The sequence below is a fragment of the Mastomys coucha genome, unplaced genomic scaffold, assembly GCF_008632895.1.
Source record: "Mastomys coucha isolate ucsf_1 unplaced genomic scaffold, UCSF_Mcou_1 pScaffold12, whole genome shotgun sequence".
Lineage (NCBI taxonomy): Eukaryota > Metazoa > Chordata > Mammalia > Rodentia > Muridae > Mastomys > Mastomys coucha.
Genome location: NW_022196894.1, coordinates 92192973 through 92198500, shown reverse-complemented (window position 1 = coordinate 92198500; position 5528 = coordinate 92192973). Strand labels below are relative to the sequence as shown.

The 5528-nt window shown below is 46.1% G+C and overlaps 1 protein-coding gene across 3 annotated transcripts in view; it reads left to right on the top strand.

The window, feature by feature from the left end:
- Hlcs (holocarboxylase synthetase) overlaps nucleotides 1-5528 on the top strand; it is a 203475-nt gene that overhangs the window by 148742 nt on the left and 49205 nt on the right. The gene's annotated exons all lie outside the window — the stretch shown is intronic.

Below are 5528 nucleotides of genomic sequence, written 5' to 3'. Positions count from 1 at the left end.
TCCTCACCCCAGCCTTTCTTCCCAGCACCTCTTCTCTTCCTCCGCTGAATGCTAAGAGGAGGGCAAGGTGTTCATTTCTCCTGCTCCATCTTGAATATTTGTGCCCTGACTTTCCAGAGAAAATACTAGATGCCTTGTTGAATTTGAGTTTCAGATAAACATGGGGCAAACCTTTAGTGTAGTGCCCCCTATGCACCAACTAGACTGTATTGACGAAGATACTTTTTAACTTGTGATAGGGTTTTTTTAAATCATCATCATTAGCCCATCTAAGTTAAAAATATCCTAAGTTGAAAATTTAGGGGCTAGCAAGCTAGGGTGCTTGCCAAGTAAGTCTGAAAGCCTGAGTGTGATCCCTGGAACCCATTAAAAATAAAAAAAAGAAAAAAAGAAAAAAAGAAAAAAAAGAAAGAAAAAAAAAAGGCAGGTGTGGTGGCTTTCTCTGTAATTCCAGCACTTCCACCTCAAGATGGAAGATGAAGACAGGAGACTCACCCAGAAGCTGGAAGGCTACCTAGCCTGGTCTGCAGGATACCTCAGAGATAGGAAGACAGTCCTGCCCCATTGAGAATGATGTGGGAACCCAGAAATAACCACAAAGCTGCCATCTTGCTTTACCCAGTTACATAGGCAGGGACTGTCCCAAGTGTCCCAAGATGGGACAGACAGACACAGATTTTAAAAAGTATGACAAGGAAAAAAGAAATATTAAAATCGTAATTCACTGAAGGAAAGAAGGAAGGGAGGGAGGAGGAGGGAGAGAGGGAGGTGGAAGGAAATGTGTTTAGTAGGCCTGACTTAGATACATTGTATCTTAGCATCGTATAGCCTGGTAAGACTTGTGACTGTGGCTGCCTACAGACCTGGCTTGCTCTGCATCACAGTAATTCAGGGCTATCCATACTGGCCTTTGTTTAACGGAAATTCACGCTCACGTCAGTGTCCCATCACTGTGACAAAATGCCTAAACGATCAACTTCTAAAAGGGAAAAGTTTATTTTGACTCATGATTTTAGAAGTTCTAGTTCAGTGGTTCTCAACCCATAGGTCACGACCCCTTTGGGGGTCAAATAACCCTTTCACAGGGGTCGAATATCAGATATCCTGCGTATCAGGTGTTTACATTACGACTCATAACAGTAGAAAAATTGCAGTTCTGAAGTAGCAACGAGAATAATTTTATGGTTGGGGTCAGCACAACATGAGGAGCTGCGTCAGAGGGTCCCAGCATTAGGAAGGGTGAGGACGGCTGTCCTCGTTCTTGGCCACTTGGCCCCATTGGGTCTGTGGTGAGGCAGAGTATAATGACAGGAGTGTTTGGAGGAAGCTACCCACCTGGAGCCCAGGAAGTGAAACAGATAAGGGACCAAAGTTCCAGGACCCTTATCAGAGATACCCTCTGTGAAAGGCCCACCAGCCCCTCCCCCAAACCCCTTGACGTACCCTCACCTCTCAATACAGCCTAGAACACTTAGCCTTTGGGGATACGGAAATCCTGTCATGTAGCTGGCCCTTCTGTATTTTGACCTGTGAAGTCTGACAGTACAGGGGAAGAAAATTCCTCTCTGGAATGTGGGGCTGTGTGAGCCAGCCTAGCAGAGTCAACTGCTCACCTCCATCCCTCAGCGACAGTCTTGAAAGGGACGAGTTCTGGTGCTCTGAGGGGTCAGTGAGGCCCCTCTGGCTTCGGTGGTACATGTGTTAGGAGAAGGTGGGGGCTGGAGACCCAGAGGGAACATTTCTCCCAAGCCTCTAAAGACCAAGTGAGCTGGCCCCTGCTCTCCAGGGACGTCCACTGAGCCTTCGTGAGGACATGTTTTTTTCACCAGGTGGCTGTAAGTGGGAGAGCTGGCAGTTTGACATTTTTGGAAGAGAAAAACACCCACATACGAGTGTTTTCATTTCTGCAGGTTGGGGGTTAGGCTTACGTTAGGTTTAACTATTGGACTCTCTTCCTGGAGGAGCTGCCTGAAGTGCTGGCCCAGTCACCTCGTTAGGCAGAGGGCTCGCAGCTGTTTCTCCAAGAGCCTGTCCTAGCATTTCTCATTGTTAGGTACTACCAGATGAAGGGGTTTGACTGGGATGCCCCACGGCAGTGAGCCTTGGAGCTGAGGTTCCAGCATGTGCCATGACTTTCTGCTTTTAATGTCACTTAATAAGTTGTGCATATATGTCCCAAGAGGAGTTCTGGCCTGCTTTGTTCATTACACACTTTCCAACTCATAATTGCATTGGCACCAAGCGCTGGCATCGTTTGCAAGAAGCCGGCATGTGGTCTATGTGAACCTTCCCATCCTTCTAACTGAAAATGGCCTCAAACCGTTTTCATAGCATCTGCTTCTACATGACTCCCCCACCCCTGGACAGCCCTGGTCTTTCAGGACTCCTTTCACAGGGTGAATTCTTGCTGTTGGCACATTGACCTGTGGAGCACAAAGAAGTGTGTCTCCGAGCCTCGGGTATGAGAGAGATTATCCAGGAAATGACGTGGTGGAAGAACTGGAAGTGGGGGCTTTAGAACCCTGGCTGTTTAGGTGGCGTGTTTGCGTTGCTTAGGACCAAGAGGCGGGTGCTGAAGAATGCTGAGTGAATTTATAATCTACCAAAGTGACACTCTTAATACCAGGAAAACGTATCCATGTGCTTTACATATTTGCAAGATGTGTAGCAATGACGCTCACAGGCCTTCTTGTCTGTATGGCTAGTTTCCCTTTGAGTGGAAGAAAATGTAAGATGTGAAAATTTTAATTTGTCCCTTCTTCCTCTCTTCTGAAAGCCACTGTGATAAATCCTCTGTGTGTGTGTGTGTGTGTGTGTGATGTGTATTATATGTGAATATATGTTCATCCCATCAGTTCTGTTCTATTTGGTTGGCTGTTGCTGGCTTGTTTCTTCATATATATATGTATATATATGTATATATATGTGTGTGTGTGTGTGTATTCTTTCAATATGTGTGTGTGTGTGCTGTATTATATGTGAATATATATTCTTCCCATCAGTTCTGTTCTATTTGGTTGGTTGTTGCTGGCTTGCTTCTTTTTATACATATATATGAGTTCTTTCACTGTGTGTGTGTGTGTGTGTTTGTGTGATTCATGTGAGTGTCAATGTGCACCTGCCACAGCCCATGAAGAAAGCAGAGGATGGTTCGCCAGACTTAGTTTCCTAAGGACCTCTGCTGTATCTGCCTTGCATCTCAGCATAGGAGCCCTGGGATCCCAGGAGCACACTGAGGCACCCGGTCGTTATGGGTTCTGGGCTATGAGGCGGCCACTACTGCCTGCTGAACCATTTCACCTGGACAGTTCTTCCCATTTTAAACTGTCTAAAATCAGTAAGTGATGCTTGTTTTTTGAGGAACTAACTTAACAAATTAAACAAACACTTTAATTCAAAAATAATAAAATAATAAAAGCTGTACTGGGTGGCTCACTTTTGAACACTTTTTTTAAACGTTAATGTTGTAAGCCCTCTGCCAGATTCTCATGTTAGCTAGGCCACGTATTACTCTGCAGCTAACCATCAGTGGGTGATAGACTGTGTGCAGTGATACCCACCTCTCATCCTACTTGGGAGGCCGAGTCAGCAGGGTCAGAGTTCTCGAAGCCAAATTGGCTAAACCTGTCGCAGAAGCCTCCAACAAGCATGATAAGCTAATGCAGGAGACACAGTAAGCCATGCACAGTGCAGAGTGGCATGGGCTCTGGTTTTCATTAGCATGGCCATTTGTTAGCATGTGCAGACATAGTGCAGAAGAGGGCAGGCATTTTCTTGTCTCTGTGAAATCTGTTGGGGACCTGTTACTCCTAACTTGATAAGATTCTGAGAAGCATAGAGAGATGTTGCAGGAGGGTCTGGGTTCTTTGTATTCAGATGCTGATTTCTGTAGCCTTGAATATTGAAGAATCTTCAGTGTCGATGTGGTGTAATAAATGATCCCCAATTTTCTCTGATTGGTCACTAAAGAAAGGGCTGAACAGTCAGTGATGGGCAGAGGGATAGAAAGGCTGGACCTCTGGTCTAGGGAGAAGAGCAAGACAGGAGTTTGCCAGGAGAAGAAGGTCGGAGGTCAGAGGACAGTGGAGGAAGAAGAAGGAGGTAGCCAGGAGGTCAGGCATAAGGAGGAGTCGCCAAGGGACTCACTGAGGACACACATGGAGCAGAGCAAGCCGAGGAGGGACAAAATAGGGTGTGTGGCTGGGAAGTAGCTGAGATAGCATAGAGGGTTAGGAATCTCTGCTAGGCTGTTGTGCTTAAGCTTTTAGGTCTCATGTCAAGTATGTGGGAGCTAGCAGGGTTAGGAAAACCTGACACCTTTAAATTTCATCCTATTGCGAGACCTCCACCTCTCTACGCACACTCCTTGTAGCCATGCAGGGCCAGTTTCTGTGTGGCCACCTAGTGGCTCCTAGCCTGTCATCCATGCTCACCCCAAGTGTTCAAAGCAGGTGGTGTTGCAGGTGAGGCCTCTGGAAGCAGGCATTTTGAAGGGTCCAAGGTTAATGAGGACACATGAATGGATACCCTGAGTGGGAAAGAGGCCTCTGTAAATTATTTGAACTTCAGAACCAAATTTCTCCAAGGAATGAACCCTGGTTTTGTACCTATCTCTGCGAGAGGCACTCAGGCGCCCACACGCACACATGCACGCAAGTGCTCCCCATATTCTTGTCCATCATGGTGGTCTCAGGGAATCTAGATATTTTCCATGGATGCCTAGGCCCCCAAGAGAGCCTCTGTCTCTCCATTGGCAGCATGCTGGAGAGTTTGGAACTAAGCTTTTCAACCAACTTAGCTTCCTCCCTCCATTCGTCTCTCCTTCCTTCCTTCCTTCTGATAGGATCTCATGTATCCTAGGTTGGCCTCTAATTCTCTGCATAGACAAAGATGACCTTGAACCTCCCTGTCTGTGCACAAGTGCACTTCAGTGCTACCGTGCCTAGCATATGTGGTGCTGAGGATGGGTAGGCGCCACCTTCGAGTCACTCTTCTCTACCCAGGCACTGTCCAAGCAGAGAGTGGTGGAAAGAAACCAGCTTGTCACCTCTGTGCCAATACAAGATGAGCATGGAAACCACTCCACTCTGGATTTAATCCCCAGTTTTAATCCCCAGAATAGATTTTCCTCCCAATTTTTTAAGCACTAATTTAAACACTCTGGAAAGTTGAAGGAATGATATGCCGAACAGCAGTATATAACACACATAAATTCCACAGCAATTAATATTTTGACCTACTCCTGCTGGCTCTACCATGCTTCCCTTAATGACTGAGAGTTCTGCCTGTATAAACATTGTTGGCGTTCAGTCTGTGTTCAGATTCTTCAGGTTCAGTGTCTTGTGTGGCTGTGAACTTCTAACCAAGATGCAGCCACACTTGTGTTTCCTTAATCAGCTTTTAAAAAACAAAAACAAAAAAACTGCACCACCTATGTGAAGAGGCCAGTCTTAAGGAATATTCTAGGTTATTTGTTTGACTGCATCTTGTATGTCAGAAGTTAAGACCAAGAACGTGACTTGGACCAA